This window comes from Mesoplodon densirostris, chromosome 19 (genome assembly GCF_025265405.1).
Source record: "Mesoplodon densirostris isolate mMesDen1 chromosome 19, mMesDen1 primary haplotype, whole genome shotgun sequence".
In the NCBI taxonomy this organism is placed as follows: Eukaryota; Metazoa; Chordata; class Mammalia; order Artiodactyla; family Ziphiidae; genus Mesoplodon; species Mesoplodon densirostris.
Window position 1 is genome coordinate 32,184,189 of NC_082679.1, and position 17,244 is coordinate 32,201,432.

The following is a 17,244-nucleotide window of genomic DNA, read 5'->3' on the forward strand; positions in this document are numbered from 1 at the left end:
TGCCTGCTGGGACCTCGCAGTTGGTATGAGGGGTGAGGTGTCAAGTGCCAGGTGGCTGGGCCTCGGGGTGCAGCAGGTCAGCAGAGAAGCGTCTGCTTCCTCTGAGGAAAGAGCTGGAAGGGAGACCTGGGGAGGGCAGGGCGTGTCAGCCGGGAAAACTGGGCTCCGTTCCCTACTTTGTTACTAAACAGTACGGTTTACTGTCAGGATAAAAGGTAGAAGATGATCCCGGGTCCCCATGTCACATGCTCAGAGGGCTCCCTGAGGACCAGGAGGCGCTTTCCCCCTCTGTTTGGGGAGGTCTGTGTGCCCTGCTTCCCAGCCCCTCCTAGTCTCCTGCCTCACCACTGAGCACCCCATGATCCCAGTGGGGAAACTGAGGCTCAGAGCCTTGTGTGAGTGGCGGGGCCAGGATGCGGCTCCCTGCCAGGCCGCTCTTGCTTCTAATTGCTCATTAGGGAGGCGTTTACTCCCTGCCTCCATAAGTTGTCGCCGGGCTTCTAATGCAGGCTTTTGGTGCTTGTTTTATTTTTTTACTTCTTGAATATGGTTCCAGCTTAAAGCTTCCAATTTCCATGAAGTCACTGGAGTCAGGAGCCTGGCCTGACAGCTCCCCCCCTCCTGCTGAGGGCTCTCTGTGGCTGGGAGAGCCCCACTACACACCCCGAGAGGCCCTGAGCTGAGGGTTGAACGCGAGGCTTTCTGCTGCTCCCACCGCCAGAGCAGGAAGCTGTGGGTCCCAGATGTGACTCACTCTCGTTAGGTAGCTGGTGGAACGAGCCTTCACACGTGTGAGCCTGGACACTGGCCTAGGAGGGGCAGGCGGCGGCCACTTCCACGCTGGCTCTGACCCTGGCCCAGCTGCCGAGGGGCCCTGGAGGAGAGCCAGGTAATGTGGGGAGGGGAGCTGGGGCACCAGGTGTCCTAGTGGCCTGGGCTTGAGGGGACCGCGGGGCAGCGCCCCTCCCCACCAGGCGGGCCTAGCCTGGGAGTGGATGGACAGGGTCTGGACTGGAGGTAGGTGAGGCTTTGGAGGCTGCTGGGCAGACGGCAAGGTCGGGGGGCTTCTGGACAAGAAAGAGGTGCCTTGTCACCGGTTTTTCCAGGCCTGACCGGAAGGTGCTGTTATGACTGTGCTGGTGGTTATTTGGCTTGGTCCACCTAGACTTCCGTGACTGTCTCTCAGGTGCCCGCGTTTCTTTACAGGGTTGTAATTTTACCTTTACAAGTACACTTTACTTTTCTCAATGAAAGTAAAAGTTAACTGGGGAAGTGCAACTGAATTTATGTTGTTAGATTGAAAAAGAATAAGCAAAAACCAAACCCTGAAAATGATGCATGCCCATGAGGCAAAGAACCAAGATGTCTCAAGAAAATGGAACAGTCTCTCTTTCCCTCCAAGTCCTCCTAGCCCAAGGTCTCGGGACCACCAATGTGGACCATGGGGAGTGGGTCTTTCGGGATCTTTCTGCCCACTCATCCAAACACACGTGCACAGACACAGGGCGAAGCAGGCATCTCCTGTCCGTGTCATCACATGGGGTTCAGGACAGCTGGCCCTGGGGGCTTCCTTCCTGGCCAGCCCTGAGGTGGGGGGTGTGGGAAAGCAGAGGCCTGGGCTGGGCCTCTGGGAGACAGAACCCCGGTCCCCAAGGCCTGGATGGGTGGCCGGAGCCCAGGCTGGCTCTGCCTGGAATGGCTGTGTGACCGTGGGCTGTCACCGGCTCTCTGCCGCAGACATGCAGGTGGACGATGTGAGGGGTGACCAGACCAGCATTTCTCAGGGTGGGGACCCTGCTCCTCGGACGGTTTAGCCTGGATGTGGATGAACATGCTTCAAATGTAGGTATTCGTTTGAATACATTTCAGAAAAAAAATTTGGAAATAGGACATTGGATCTGTGACTTCATGCACGTATTTTTGCCTTGGACAAGGCCGAAGAAGACACAGAAATGAAACGGGTAGACTTAAGAGGAAGTATAGTGGGACAGGCTCCACAGGAAGTGCGGGCGTCCAGTGGGGCGTGGAGTCTGGAAGGCCCGTCTGAGCGCCCTCCGTTCTGACCAGGCTGCGGGCCTCCCCACTCCAGATGGGCCCTGGGCTCCCTGGAGTTTTCCTGTGGCTCCTGGTGTAGGGGAGGGGATGCTCAGGCTGTGCGCATTCTCTGCCCTCAGTGGGGAAGGTGTGAGCTTTGGAGGGGAAGTCGCCAGTGGTCATTCATCGAAAAGAAGTGACTGTTTACTGGCAGCCGTTTTCCCAGGGGTCGGGGGTGAGGGTGGTCTCACGGGGCCTCTTTGCCAGGAGTGGGTCTGGAGAGAGGCAGTCTTCCTATGGGCCCTACGGGGCTGGGGGCTGGCGCAGTGAGCTGGGGGTAGGGGGTGGGGAACGAGGCAGGAGTGGGGCTTCCACACAAGCCAGAGGTGCTTCTCAAGAGGAGACAGAGACCCGACTTGATATCACTTTGGACATGTGCACCCCCCTTTACAGTTTGTAACTATTGGTCTAACCCATTTCCTGCCTCCACGCCACCCTGTGTGGTAGTGTCGTCTGTCCCCAGTTGACAGAGGAGAAGCCCAAGGCCAGCAGGGCACCGTCTCGTCCTGGGCCACAGAGGGAGTCGGTCCCCGGGGGCGTCCACTTGCACACACCACCTCTCACGGAGAGCCGCCGCGTTAGAAGCCTGGGGTTGGGTAGGGACGCTGTGCCTTTGGGGAGGTTGGTGGGGGGCAGCACAGCTGAAGAGGGGTTCTGGGTGGCTTTGGAGAGCTGGCGCGGGGGAGCCTTCCTGGCGGAGGGTCTTACCTGTCCCCGCTGCGGGGTGGCCGGGCTGTCAGGGCTTGCGCCCCAGCTGGGCCGTGTGTTCTTGGACCCGTGTTCGAGTCCTGCCTCAGCGGGGAGGTGGATGACCCAGCCCTTTGCATTTTCCATGACTTGCCATCCCACCATTACCAGGGGTCATGAAGGGGTGGCCAGTGGCCTGTCCCTCACCTCTCTCCTCCTGTCCTGGGCACATCGCACTGAGCTGAAGGTGGCTTTCCACATCCCATTGCCCAGGCCAAGGGCAGTGCTTAACTCACCCGGGAAAGTTCCAGGGCCCCCTGAGGGAGCAGGCAGAGTGGGTCACACTGGGCACCTGAGTCCGAGGAGCCGATTCTAGCCTTTTGTGGGGTCGGGTCTTAGGGATGAGAGGGAAGTGCTGATGGTGGACCTTTGGGGGGTTTAGTGTCTTTAAAAAGGCCTATGTAGAAAGAGCTGGGAGTTAGTTTGGCTCAGTGAATGAGGCCTTGGCGTCTGAACAGTCGCCAGAGGAGCTGGGTCTTCCGGAGGTCACCGCGTCCAGCCCGTCTCCGGGCAGAGCTGGGTGATGGCCTGGGTTCAGCCGCACTGTGCCTCCTCCTGGCAGTGTGCGAGATGAGCGAGGGGCTGAGCTAGTTTCTCGCATCTATAAGATGGGCTGCTCATGCTACCCGGCGTGCCAGGTAGTTGTAGGATTAAACGACGGGATGTACGTGGTACGGCTGCACAGAGAAGCCACGACGCAAGGGGAGGTGCTTGTCATCACTGCCCGGTCCTGCCTTGGGGGGGAGGGTGGACCTCCCTAGGGAAGGGAGCCTCGGAGGTGAGGATGGGCAGGGCCAGCTGAGGGGTGTCACTGAGAGGCCTCCCTGGTAGCCCGTAGCCCTTGGGGTAATCACTGTCTCTCTATGCCTCAGTTTCCTCATCTGTAAAATGGCAGCGCCCAGGCAGGTTGCTGGGAAAGTTAAATGCGTGAAAAATGCTTCCCAGGCATCTGAGACCAGCAAGCCGAGGCCTGGAGGTCCCTGGCAGTGGCGAGCCCCCCGAGCCTGTGTGTGTGGAATCCTGCCAGCCCCTGCAGGGGTCCTCCAGCTCCGCCCCCACCCTCCCAGCTGAGCCGGCTGGCGGAGGCTCCGCTTGCCCACCTGTGGCTCCTGCCAACACCCCCCAAGGAGGGTGGCACGGTGCCCACCTGACAGCCACTGGCATCTGGCTCAACCTGCCGCTGCCCACGCATTTCACAAGGGGCTACGTCATGGCTGGGGCATGGCCCAGTCCCGGGCGCAGACCTACTGGGCTGAAGCACCTCCGTTCCCTGGGCTCCCCTTTCCCCACGCCCGCGCCCACCCCAAGCCTTCGAAGGAGGACAGGGTGTCGGGATGGGGCGGGGCGTGAGCCCTGGGCAGAGGTGGGCTCATTCCCTCTTTGGTTGCCTTTCTCGCTGTGAAGCCTGGGATCCTCGTTTCTCCCTGCACGTGCTGATCTCCGATGGGTGTATTTCACAGGCGTCTTCTGGGGCACTAAGTGCTGTGCTGGGGGATAGACCTGAGCCCACCCTGTTGTGAAGATGGGGTGGGACAGCCCTGGAGAGGAGGCCCGTGGGGTTCCTGGGTTCCTCTTACACCCGCGTCAGTGGGTTCCTCCTGTCTGGTGTCACGTTGGAACCCCTTCTCCTGGCTTTTGCCCCCCTCGCTGTGTTGGCAAACCACCCGCCCGCCCCCAGTTCTATGTCTCAGGCACTCTGGGCCCACCCCCTGGCTTGGGCAGCAGGTCGGCTTGCCCCCTGTGCCCTTTGCCATGCATCCCCTCTGCTTAGAGTGCTTCCCCACCTCGAGCCCCCCCTTGCCTCGTGTCCCCCCCTCAGGGGTCCTCGGGCTCAGGAGAAGACGGGGGGCAAGTGTGTCTGCTCTACTTGGCAGCCTCCCCCTCCCCCTGGGCTCCGTGTTGAGACCCCCTCTTGCTGGTGCCGGTGCTGGGGGCACCAGGAACACCCTCCTCGTTCTCTCCTCCTCTTCGTGTCTCTGTCTGCCCACCCGCCTTGAGCTCTGAAAGGAGTTACCCTGCAGCTGTGCCTGAGGAAAAAGAAACAAATTGAGGCCTTTGTTGTGGGTGCCCTGGTCCTCAGACGTGATCCTGGCCCCCAAGGCCCACCTTCCCTTGCTTTCTTCTGAGCTGGGCTGGAGGTGATGGGGTGGATGACCCAGGGGGGAACTCGTGCCCCCTTGGGGGTGGCAGCCTGGCAGGCCTGGCTTTCGGGCATCGTGAGACCCCCGGGGGTGACGCGGTCAGTGGCGCCACCACCGACCTTCAGGACCCCGAGTACCTGCTGGAGGCCTCTTTGTCTTGCCGGAATCCAGGCCCTCTTGCCCCTTGGAAGTGGCTTAGTTCACTACCTCAGGTGCAGCTGACTTGGGTCGACGGTTCCTGGCATCACTGGCTGGCCAAGCAGGGGGAGGCCCAGGATCCAGGAGTACAGCCTTTCTCTGCACAAATGGGGAAACTGAGGCCCAGAGGGCTCCACAGCCTCGGGGCGAGTGTGATTTCCTGGTCAGAGCTGTTTGGAGGCACATTTCCCTGGCCTTGCTCAGTGGGGGATGTGGATTTGGGGTGGTCGTCCTCTCCTCCTGGCCTCAGTCTCCTCATCTCTGCAGTAGTCAGGTTGACCCTATTCCTGCGCACCTGCCTGTTGTGCGGTCCAGGGACCTCCCGGGTCCACCCACCCCTGCTGCCCAAGCCCTACTCCCTGGCTTCTCCTTCGGGCCCCATCTGCCTGGGGGAGGAGGTGCCCTTTGAATAAGTTGTCTGGAGGCGTTGCTTTAATGGGGTCCTGGGCTAATGGGGAAGTGCCCTCTTTTGAAATATTCAGACTCCCTGGAGCCACTGCCAGGTCCCCTGGGGAAGGGGTGCCTTAGTGCCAGGCAAGGCCTGGGACAGGGGCTGGCACCCCGGCATCCCTTTGTCAGACGACCCTGCTTTCTGAGCAGGGGAGCAAGAGAAGAGAAGAGCTGCCTTTTGGGGGCTGACAGGAAGTGAGGCTGAGGCCCCTGGGTCTCGAAGTGTGTCCCCCAGGTCTTTGTTGTTGAGGTCTTTGTTGTGGGTGCCCTAGTCCTCGGCCGTGTTCCTGCCCGCCAAGGCCCACCTCCTCTCTCTCTCTCTCTCTCTCTCTCTCTCCTGGGCCCGGCTGGAGATGATGGAGTGGGAGTGATGTCAGAGTTTCTCAGGCCCACCCCTCCTGTTTGGAGCCAGTTGGGGCCGACCCACGTAACAGCACTCCCTGTGTGCCAGCCTCTGTGTGAGGCCCTTGGGCATTCGGTACCATCACCAGTCCATTCTACAAATGAGAAAACCAAGGCCCAGAGAGGTTAATTAACGTGCCTCAGGTCACACAGCTCCTCTGATGTGGAGCTGGGGTTCTCGCCTGTTTGGTCTCAGAGCCTGTGCTCACAACCACTAGGCTTTCCTGCATTCCTGACTGCCCGGCCTGAGGCTGGGCCCGCTCCCACCCTGGCATTTCTTTGCCTCGTGTGGCTTCTTTGGCACACGTCTCTTCCCTCCCCGCACCATGGGCTCCCAAGGGACCCTGCGTCCATCTTGTTTGCTTCAGCACTTCACCTGGTACCTGGCACAGGCAGGAGCCCAGTGGGCACCTGTTGGATCGCAGTGTGGGAGCCTTAGGCTGGGGCCTGTTTTCCTGTGGTAGAAACAAACACAGCAAGGTTGGCCCCCTTCCATGTGCGAAGTTTCTGGATTTATAAGGAGTTTTTATAGCCACGAGGTCATTTCACTGCCAGAACAGGCTGGGGAGTGGGGGAATGTTTTCGTCCCCATCGCTCAGGTGAGAAATCGAGGCCTGAGAGGCAGGTGACCTGCCAAAGCTCAAGCAGATGGGACTAGGGACACCAGGGTTGGGGGCCAGACCCTGCAGTTCAGGGCGGACTGTATTTGACTCAGTTCATGAACTTGGGGTTTGAGTGTCCGCTATGTGCCAGGCACTGCTGGGTCCTGAAAGCAGGGCAGCGCGTGGCCAGACATGGCCTTGGTAGAGCCATCACGTGATCGGGCAGCGACAGGCCAGGGGCCGTGTTCTGTGGTGGGAAGTGCAGACACTGAGTCAAGGTTGGGCAGCCCTCCTGGAGGAGGTGGCAGCTCAGCCTGGCTCTCAAGGGCAGGTAGGAGTTTGCCAGGCAGAGGGAGTTTGGGGGTGGGGAGGTAGGCAGTGCTTTTAGGCTGTCTGAGCCTGGAGACAAAAGGGTGGGGCTTGTTTGGGGAACCGAAATAAGTCAAATCACACAGCCGTGAAGAAGGTCTCAGGAAGCCCTGGAGGAATTGGTTGGCCGGGGGTGAGCAGGACGGGGCTCGTTGTCTTTGGGGTCGCGGACAGGCGTGGGGAGCCCTGGTGGAAAATCCCAGGGGAGGCTTGGGTTTGGGGGGCATGTGGCTGCCGGGGACTGAGCCTCCATCACAGCGACTTCCTGTGCCCAGCGGAGCCTGGAAGGAAGGGTGCCCAAGCAGGAATGGGGAGCTTGGGCTCGGGGGACAGCCGTGGGGAGGGGCTCCCGAGCCCCTGTGTTTGTGGCTCCGGAAGCCAGGCTTTTAGGGGTGCAGGGGAGGTCGGCTGGGGCTGCTTCCCCTGTAGAAGGGCTCTTCCGGGCTCTGGGCTGGGCTTCACCAGGCAGCCCTCCCGCCCCTGCCCCCCGTGTGCCCCTTTGACCTCGCACAGTTCTCAGGAAGCCTTGGCGAAGGGGGGGTCTTAGCATCTTGGATTAGGGCCGGGCACTTTTAGTGGCTGGTGTGGCAGGAGTCCGATGGAGGACCTCTGGGGGAGGCACTGGCTTTGGGAGGCAGACAAGATAGACAGTGGTGCTTCACGGGTGCTGGGGAGGCCACGGCCCCCACAGGGCCTGCTGAGCTCGGCGTGGAGGTGCCTCTCCATGTGCCTTTCCCGCTGCCCTCTCTGTGGCTAGCTTCTCTGGTAGGTAGTCTCAGTGAGAAGGGACCTCGCAGACCCTGGGGGCCTTCCCTGCCCCTGGAGGAATCAGGCCCAGAGAGGGCGAGAGGCAGAGTGGGGCTGGACCTTAGGTCTCTACCCCCCCGCACTGCTTTGCTTATGGCAGGTGGGGAGACTGAGGCAGGGGGCACTTCGCAGCCCTTCGCGGGAGAGGCAGGAAGTATGACAGGCGGGTCTTTCCTGGTTGGTATTTAGTGCCTTTTCCCACTTTCTCTTCCCCAGGGCAGATTGCTTCCCCAGCTGAAAACTGCCCTAGGGCAGGGCCTCCTCCAGTCTTCCCCGAAGGCTACCCTGAAGGCCAAGATCAGGGCTGGTCCCTGTGTGCCCACGCAGCCCAGCCCAGGGGAAGGTGGAGGTGGGGGAGTCGGGGCCCAGCTTGAGAGAGCTCCCAGGCTCTCAGAAAAGGGGCAGATAGTGGCCTCTGTGGACCACAGTTGCCCAGGGAGTCTTCTTGGGGGAGGATCCCTGAGCCGAGTCTTGGAGATGCCAAAGTCAGCATTTCCCCAAGAGGATTCCTTAGAGATTTAATGCAAAAAGGGCCTCGTGAACCAAAAAGACTGGGAAATGCTTAGCCGTGTTCATTAATTCAGCAACTTGCTTTCCTGCAGGACTTCTCAGAACCTTGAATTTGCTAACGTGCACAGGGTATCTTTAGAGAAGGAGGAAGAGAATGCTTAAGCCCAGCACTGCCTGTGACCAGAAACTGGCGTGCATGTGGCTTTTCACGGCCCTGCTGTTGGGCAGAGCACACCTCAGGAAATGCAGACACGGGGTTAGGAAGGAGCCTGGGCCTTGGAGTGGGCAGCTCTGAGTTTGCATCCCAGCCAGGAGGCTTTGGACGAGGAGCTTAGGATCCCAGAGTTGGTTACCCTGGCTGGAAACAGAGGGAGAGTGCCCCTAACCCGCCCTGGGGGTCCGGATGCAAGGACCTTGCCTCTTCCCAGCAGGTGCTTGGAGGCTGATGGCAGGGGCGCCTCCCGTCGGGTTTCCTGCCCTCTGTCTCCCAGTTGGGTCAGGGTGTGCAGGGCATGTCTGGAGGGCCGGGCATTGTGTTTCCTCTCCTCTCCTGTCCACAGCCCTAAAGGCCTTGGGGTGAGGACCCGGTGCTTCCTGGAAGCTCTCTCTGGCTCAGGCCCACCTTCCCGCTTTCCTTGACCCAGTGGACAGCTGCTCCCTTGAGGTCCAGCTAGGCTCTGCATGGGCGTGTGGGCCCATGAGATGCTGATGCTGCTTGTACCCCAGAAAGCAGTCCCAAGGTGCTGACACTGCTGTATCCACCCCAGAGGCTAGGCCACTTCCAGAGCAGGGAGGGGGCCGGGGCGCCTGACAGAGTGGGCTGAAGGGGAAGCGGCGGGTTCTGCGCCCACCCACAGCCCTTGAGGCCCTTTCTGCCAGCTTGGTAGTACTTGTCGTCTTGACCTGGCGTGTTGTGCCAGGTGCAGCCCCCTCCCCGCCCCCCGCCTCCGCGCTCTGCTTGCATCACCTCCACCGAATCCCCTCAAAGCCCTGGGTGGTCTGAACGTTTTTCTCCCTTTCTTTCAAATGACGAACGTGCGGCTCAAGGAGGATAAGTAACCTTCTCAGGGTCATGCATCTTAGATGCGGTGGACCTGGGGCTCGTTTTCCTTTTCTTCTTCTTTCGTTTATAGGCTCTATTTATTTTTTGTGTATTCACATACATATTTTATAAATTTTTTTAAAATTTTTATTTATTTATTTTTGGCTGCGATGGGTCTTCGTTGCTGTGCGCGGGCTTTCTCTAGTTGTGGCGAGCGGGGGCTACTCTTCGTTGAGGTGCACGGGCTTCTCATTGCGGTGGCTTCTCTTGTTGCGGAGCACGGGCTCTAGGTGCGCGGGCTTCAGTAGTTGTGGCTCACGGGCTTAGTTGCTCTGCGGCATGTGGGATCTTCCTGGACCAGGGCTCGAACCCGTGTCCCCTGCATTGGCAGGTGGATTCTTAACCACTGCACCACCAAGGAAGTCTTCACATACATATTTATATATGTACACACACACACACCCCGACAAAGATGCCAGGAACACATCTTTCCATGTTAATAAACTCAGAGCGTCACTTCAATGATCAGTTGCTTTATATTGCCCTTTGAGTTTTTCTGTTAGGGTCGTTATTTTTTACTTTATGTATTTATTTTAAAAAACCCTTTATTGAGGTATGAGTGACATACAAAAAGCTGTGCATTTTTATTGTATACAACTTCATAAGTGTGGAGATAAGTATACACCCGTGAAACCATCACCACAATCCATGCCATAAACCTGTCCCTCACAGCCTAAATTTTCCTCCCCCCTTTTAGTTTATCATTATTATTTTTAAGATAAGAACACATACAATCTACCATCTTGAAAAACAATTTTTTAAAATATATTTTTATTTAGTTTTGGTTGCACTGGGTTTTTGTTGCTGCATGTGGGCTTTCTCTAGTTGCAGCGAGCGGGGGCTACTCTTTCGTTGCTGTGAGTGGGCTTCTCACAGTGGCTTCTCTTGTTGCAGAGCGTGGGCTCTAGGCGCACAGGCTTCAGTAGCTGTGGCATGTGGGCTTCAGTAGTTGTGGCTTGCAGGCTCTAGAGTGCAGGCTCAGTAGTTGTGGCGCACGGGCTTAGTTGCACTGCAGCATGTGGGATCTTCCCGGACCAGGGATTGAACCCATGTTCCCTGCGTTGGCAGGCGGATTCTCAACCACTGTGCCACCAGGGAAGTCCCTTGAAAAAATTTTAAGTATGCAATACAGTGTTGTTAACGATAGGCACTATGTATATGGTTCGTCTTGTTTTCTCTACTGAAAACTTAAAAAAAATTGCATAAGCTACATTATAACAATAGAAATAGAAACTGAAAATGAGGAGAAGTAAGATTCGTTCACTTTGACAAAGCAGCAGTTTTGGTGTTTCTGTGTCCTGGTTGAGTCCTTAATCCATTCTAGGCATGACCTTCACCGTGTGGATTTTTCACAGGATACCCTTCCACAGTATGGTTCAAGCTGCTGCATCTTTGTGATAGCTGCATTGTATTCCACTGTAAGAATGTATTGTGATTTATCTTCCCCAGACTGATACACGTATTGTTTTCAGTGTTTTGCAATTACAAATAATGCTGCAATGAATAATTTTGTACATATGTCAAATTTCACACATGTGAAAGTGTTCGTAGGATAAATTACTTGATGTAGGTTTGCTAGGTCAAAAGGTGTGTGTGTACATTAGTGAGTCTGTTAGATATGATGAAACTGCCTGCCCCAGAGGTTGTGCTGAATCACACGCCGGCCAGGGGTGAGCGTGAGTGTCTGTTTCCCCCCAGCCTAGCCAACATAGATTTATGAAATGCTTTGATCTTTGCCAGTTGGGTAGGTAGAAATGGTTTTCCATAGTAGTTTTAATTTGCATTTCTCTTGTTATGGGTGAGGTCAGCTTCTTTCCAAATATTTAAGAGATTTGTATTGTCTTTCTGTGAACTTTCTGTTCATCCTCTTCTCCCATTTTTCTACTGGGTTATTGTTCTTTTTGATTTGTAGGAACTCTCTACATATGAGGGAGATTAGCTCTTTAGGGAGATAAAAATTGCAAATGTCTCCATAATCTCTCGCTCATCTTTTGATTTTGCTTTTGATAGTTTTTACTATGTAGAAAAAGAATTTTTAATTGTAATCGAATTTATCAGTCTTTTCATTATGGCTTTTAGGTTTTGTGTCAGGTTAGAAAGGACTTACTCACTACAGCATTATATGAGAATTCTTTCATGGTTTCTTACTCTTTGGAAATCATCCTGGTATAAATTATGCCTCCAGCTTTCTCTCCCTCCTCTGGGCTCTGCTGACTTTTTAAATAGGCAACTTAGCAGTGCAGAAGTTAAGACTTAAACCTAAATCTTTCTTGCCCTTTCCAGGACAGTGGCTACTCTGGGTTAAATCTTCTGTCACCAGCAGACCCACTGTTTGGGTGGGCCGTGGGAAGCCCAGAGTTCTGCCATCTTGGGCAGAAGTAGCACCACATGAGGTCCCTGAAGGCCAGCTAGACTTCCCCTTTCTGTTCTTTGTTATCGAGGGGAAAGGGATCAGGAATGAAACATGGGCATGAAAGTGTTTTTATTCTAAAGGGGGATCCTAGTGAAGATAGTGCTTAAAGGAATGAATAACTAATGGTGGAATTTCAGGCAAGAGTTGGGGGACGATATAACTGTTCTTTCCAGTATGGGAACCTGGCTGTTTAGTTGGTCCATTAGTAAACATTGTTGCCTGAACACCTCCTGTGTGCAGAGCCCTTTGCAGACACCTGGGGGAAGGGGGCACCAAGGTCTCTGCCTTCTGAAAACTTGTGCCTGGAGCTGAGTTTCCTCTTGACACATAGAAGGTGTTAGTGCCCATCTGCTGAAGGAGTGAATGCGTAAATCTCTGTCAAGATGCGTGAATGAATAGATGAACTCCTCCCAGGCAATCACTAACCATCATTAGAATTGGCACAGGAAATGGCAAACTGGATTTATTATCCCTGGCGGCTGGAGCCTTGGGTGGGGAGGGGTGACAAGGTATTTGTGGTTTAGAGGAGAGATTGATGAGGGTAATGCCTAATCCAGAGGAAGAGTGGAAGGGAGGATTTCAGGAGCAAGGAACAATTCCCTACCCCACCCCTGGAATTAGCCCTCTGGGGCCAGATGACAACACAGCAGGCTTTTCAACTTTTCCTCAGTTCTCTTTGTTTTATGATTTAGCCTCCGTTCCTAGCCCAGCCCAGAGCTGGGCCTCAAAGGTTTGACATAACCATCTCCTTTGGCAGAAGGAAAACCGAGGCCCGGATCAGGTAAGGGTCACAGAACACGTTAGTGGCAGAGGTGGGACTGGAACTCAGGTCTCTAGACCCCAAGACTGAGTGACAGCCTGTGGTCCCTAGAGGCCGGGGTAGAGTCAGCCTGGGAGTTCTTGGGGAGGAGGGCTGTCTGGGGGCATGTGCTATTGGGGGCTTCGGCTTTTGCTCCAGCCTGGTGGCTTTGCAGACTGTCACCAGGAGGTGGGGCGATAAAGAGGAGGGTCGTGCACCTCTGTCTCTCCTGTTTGGACCTCATGGTTGGGCTTCCTCAGCTCTAGGAATCGAGCCTTCCTTCTGGGCGCGTTTGCTATTTTGTCCTCACAAACTTGGCCTGTTGGCCGTGAGGACCTGCGCTTCGCTCTCCCCCGAACTTGGGTATCAGCACCTCAGTTTACTGATGAGAAAACTGAGGCCCAGAGTGTGAGAGACTCTGCCACTCCTATGGCCAAGGGTAGCAGAGCTGGGATTTGAACCCAGGCCTCCTCCCTCCAGGTACAGCTCACCTGCGGAAAGGTGTGATGCAGCAGGTGCTTCCTGTTCTGGGGGAGACCCTTTTGTCTGTTTTCATCATCTTCCGCCCTCATGCCCGCCGCCCTGCCTGCTCTCTGCCACCTTTCTGCCTGGCTCAGGACTCGAGCTGGTTGGCTCATCCATCTGTCCGTCCCACAAGCATCTGCCAGGGCCTAGCTGCAGGACACAGACTTAAATCCCACAACAATTTGGTGAGGTAGGCGCGGGGATGTTTGATAGAAGTCTCGGAAGGCCTCCCGACGGGGGGCAGATGTCCAGGAGAGAATGGTGTGGGGAGGGAGGTTAGGCCCCGGCATGAGCTAAGGCTTGGGGAGACCCTTAGTCCCATGAGGTTTTCTGGGTGCCCCTAGGTGCCAGGCCGGGGCTGGGCAGAGCAGCTGCTGGCTCTCCTTCACAGAGCTCTGAGTCTCCTGAGGGAGGTGGCATTAACATGAGTCCCTCAGCAAACAGAAAGTCTGCCAGTGACCCAGCCCACCAGGCACTGGGCTGGCCTAGGGGGCAAGGCTGTGCTGGTGGGTTCCCGGCTGCAGCAGTACGGTCACCTGGGCGGGGCGTGGGTACAGGGTCCGGCCTGAGGGGCTTGAGTGGGCCCTCTCCTCTCCTTAGGCCTGCCTGCCTGCCCTGCTTCATACCCCAAGGCCCCACTTCCCCTTTCTGGGGCCACCAGACCCTGTACAGCTCCGGGGCCTGCCAGGGCAGGGCCAGAGGAAGCCGGGCTGGGTTCCTGCCAGTATTGCTTGGGTGAGGAAGTGGGTATCCTGTCTGTGCCTGTGAAAGCTGGGGTGGGCTAGAACTCCCCCAGGGGTGTGGTAGGGCTGGGGGTGCTGCTAGATCAGCCGGTTCCGCTGGGGAAGGATTTCCTGAGCACCCCTGAGGGCCCAGTCCTGCAGTCATAATTCGAGGTCCCAGTGCCCTCTCTCCAGCAGCTCTTCTAGCTGAGGAACCTGGACCCCGCCTGTCAGTATTTGGCAAGAAGACCCCAGCCCTGTCTTGTTTCAGGGAAGGGAGAAGACGGTGTGTAGTTCAGAGGGCTTCCTGGAGGAAGAGGCCCTCCTGGATCTTGCTGGCTTCGAGGAGGCTCCCTGGCATGGCTGCCTCACTTTGCCCCTGGAAGGCAGAGGGAGGTACCTTGATGGAGTCCACTTTGCCCCCCACCCTCTGTCTGGGGCCTTGAACGGGGAGGGCAGAAAGGGGCTGGCATTTTGAGATGTTATGGGCTTTTTTTTTTTTTTTTTTTTTTTGCGGTACGCGGGCCTCTCGCTGCTGTGACCTCTCACTGTTGTGGCCTCTCCCGTTGCGGAGCACAGGCTCCGGACGCGCAGGCCCAGCGGCCATGGCTCACGGGCCCAGCCGCTCCGCGGCATGTGGGATCCTCCTGGACCGGGGCACGAACCTGCGTCCCCTGCATCGGCAGGCGGACTCTCAACCACTGCGCCACCAGGGAAGCCCTGTTATGGGCTCTTTGAATGTCAGCATGGGAAGGGTGACGGGCAGGACCCTGAGTGGCCTGTATTCAAATCCCAGCTCTCTTTTACTAGCTTTGTGACCTCAGGCAAGTAACTGAATCTCTCTTTGCCTCAGCTCCCACATCCATAAAACAGACACAGCAGTCTTACCTACAGGGCAGGGGTGCAGACTTAGAGAGACTACTGTGCTGGGTACACAATAAGCAGTCAGTAGATTTTATGATGGTCTGTCCTGCTCAGTCACAGGCCCTGCGGCTGCGGGGAACTGAGTCCACCAGGATCGCTTGGGGGAAGCGGTGTCAGTTTCTTCCTAAGTATATCCCTCCGCTCCCTGATTCCTCCCGCAGGGGAGGAATCTCTGGAGGGCACTGGCCTCCTGCAGCCCTGGGCCCCCTGCTGCCCTGGTTAGCTTGGGACACGGTGACAGAGGTATGAGCTGGGGTGGGGATGGTGAGGGGTTCGCCTCCCTGGCCAGCGTCCCTCCCGAGGAGGTCTTAGCCAGCCAGGACTGGCTGCGTCTGCAGGGGCCCACTCTCACCTTTGAGCTAACTTCTCCCGACTTGGACTCATCAAGGGGCCACGAGGGCTTTCTGGACACAACAAACTGGGGCAGGAGGCCCAACATGGACCTTGAGACTCTTGGTTGCAAGTGCCAGAAGGTCACCCTGGCTTCAGCTGGGAGGGGTATTGATTATCCCTTGGGAGTAAATATCTGGGGGTTGCTTGAGCCTCAGACAGAGCTGGATCTGGGGCCCCAGCGGGTATGTTCAGGGCTGTGTCTCTCACCAGTTCTCCGTGCGGGCCTCCTTCTCAGGTGGGCTGTCTACTGTGGTGGCTCAGGTGGCTGCCAGCAGCTCCAGGCCGCTGGCAAAGAGAGCCTGTTTTCCTCGTGGGCCAGCAAACGTCCCAAAGAGTATTCGCACTGACACGGTTTTGGTCACGTGTCTATCCTTAAACGAGTCACGGCGGCTTGGGAGAGACTGTGCTGATGAGCCAGACCTGGGTCGTGTGGCCCCTGAACCAGGGCTGAGAGAGGGGGAGAGGACCATGTCCCTCAGAAGCGGGAAACACCCTCCCACCTGGACCCCTGGGTCCCCCTCCTCCGTGGGATGGGGCTGCTCCCCTACCAGAGTTATTGTGAGGTGTGAGTGACAGTGAGGGAGCCGGGGGAATCCAGCCTCTCCAGGGAATGGGGCCTCGACGTCTCTGCTCTTGGTGTCTCTGGAGTTCACAGAGGACCCGTGGGGTGGGGGTGAGGGAGTGACAGGGAGGCAGGGCCTGGCTTGACCTAAGGTCGGACTTACAGCCAGAGTGGCGCCCAGCGCTGGAGAAGACCGCCCTGGGAGGGGGTGAGCTCCCCGTCACCGAGGCCTGCGAGTTGAGCTTGCGGCAACACCTGTTGGAGACCTGGCAAAGGAGTTCATCCAGGGCCTCGTAGGGGCCCTCCCAGTTGTCAGCTGAGTTGGCAACTGGCAGGAGAACTGGAGATTGGGCAGAGGGGCCTTGAAACCTGCCCTGACAGAGGGGGCCTCTGGGTCTCATTCTGTGGGCTGGCTGCCGGAGAGGCGCTGGCCTGTGGAGATGCCTGTCGGTGCTGGGTTGTCTGCAGGAGGGGGAAGTGCGGCCCTTCCTCCCAGCCCTGCCTTGTGCTGCCGGAGCTGGACGGGGTCCCGGGGTGGGCCTAGTCTCCGTGCCCAGCACTGCCCGTTGTCCGCCTCCTCTCCCGCCTGCCGTCGCCCAGGAAGTGGCCTAATTAGGTCCCCAAGAGGAGTGTTTACCAGGCCCGAGTTCCCAAGACTCTCGGAATCTTCCAACTAATCCCTCTCTCTCCATGCCTGGCTCAGCCCGGCTTTGTGTGCCTGGAAGGGCAGGTTGGCATCTGGGGGTGAAAGGCTCCATGGTGTGTGCGTGTGTGCGTGCACGCATGTGCACACACATGCACACTTGTGCATGTCCTGGCCACCCACAGCTCTGCTCTGGGGGCTTTGCCTGGGGGATGGAGCAGCTGTGGGGAGTTGCCTTGGTTCCTTGGAGTTTGGGGTTTCTCAGCCTGGAAGTCCCGGCTCACTGGTGTTTGCACCAGGCCGGAGGGACAGGCAGTGTTGTGTATACTTCTGACAACTGGTTCAGTCACTGGGACCTGCTGCTTCTGGAAGGAGCTCCATGGGGAAGCCTTTCTCAGTTCAGTAAGACAGTGAGGCTGGGCCAAGGAGCCCTGGATGCAGACTCAGGTTTGAATCCCAGCCATTCTACCAACCAGCTCCAGCTGTGTAATCTAATCAAGGCACGCTCCCTCTCTGGGTTCAGTTTTGCATCTGTAAAATGGCTGTAACACCTTGGCCTTAGCAGGTTATGAAGGCGAGAGTGGAGATGGATGTGCAGGCACCCGGCGTGACAGCATGACAGCTGTTTTACACGTGCCCTGGAGTGGGGGCTGCTCAGGGCAGGGACCTTGCCTTGTTTCGTGCCCCCTTTAGCACAGGGCTGGGCGTATATGGTTAGTAGTCAGAAAATGCCTCCTGTGGAACAAAGACTGGTGAGTATAGCTTTAGAGGTGGCAAACTAGTGGGCTGCACTATGCAACTTTTATAAATTTTTAAAAATTGAAGTAATGTTGATTTACAG

General features: G+C 57.0%; 1 protein-coding gene across 5 annotated transcripts in view; it reads left to right on the forward strand.

Moving 5' to 3' along the window:
* The window catches only part of ADCY7 (adenylate cyclase 7), a 60,120-nt gene that overhangs the window by 12,479 nt on the left and 30,397 nt on the right, over positions 1–17,244 (forward strand). The gene's annotated exons all lie outside the window — the stretch shown is intronic.